Raw genomic sequence first — 376 nt, 5'->3', positions numbered from 1 at the left:
TAAGAGAGCCGCGCCAGGAGCCCCCGGTCCCCTTCATGTCCCGGCTCTTGTGGCTTTCTGTAACATGTCAGTGGGGTTGTCAACATGGTTTAGAACACACACACACACATACACAAAAGTGAAGTGAAAGCTTGACGAAGTGATTTCACAGGTAAACTAGAAAGAGCTGAGGTGTCATTTCATCTTGATCTTGTGCGCTCGAAAACCTCGTCAAGTGCTCATCATCAGACTTTATCAGCTGATTATCTGCTGACTTTCAGCTAAAGGGAAATACCAAATTATGAAACTGTATCACAATGACTCAGTTTGTCTTAATAACAGTTTAATGTTTCTTTGATTAGCTCAATTTGAAACTGGTTGTTAAGTCTACTAGCTG

The sequence above is a fragment of the Mugil cephalus genome, chromosome 16, assembly GCF_022458985.1.
Source record: "Mugil cephalus isolate CIBA_MC_2020 chromosome 16, CIBA_Mcephalus_1.1, whole genome shotgun sequence".
NCBI lineage: Eukaryota > Metazoa > Chordata > Actinopteri > Mugiliformes > Mugilidae > Mugil > Mugil cephalus.
This window is presented reverse-complemented; position numbering follows the sequence as displayed.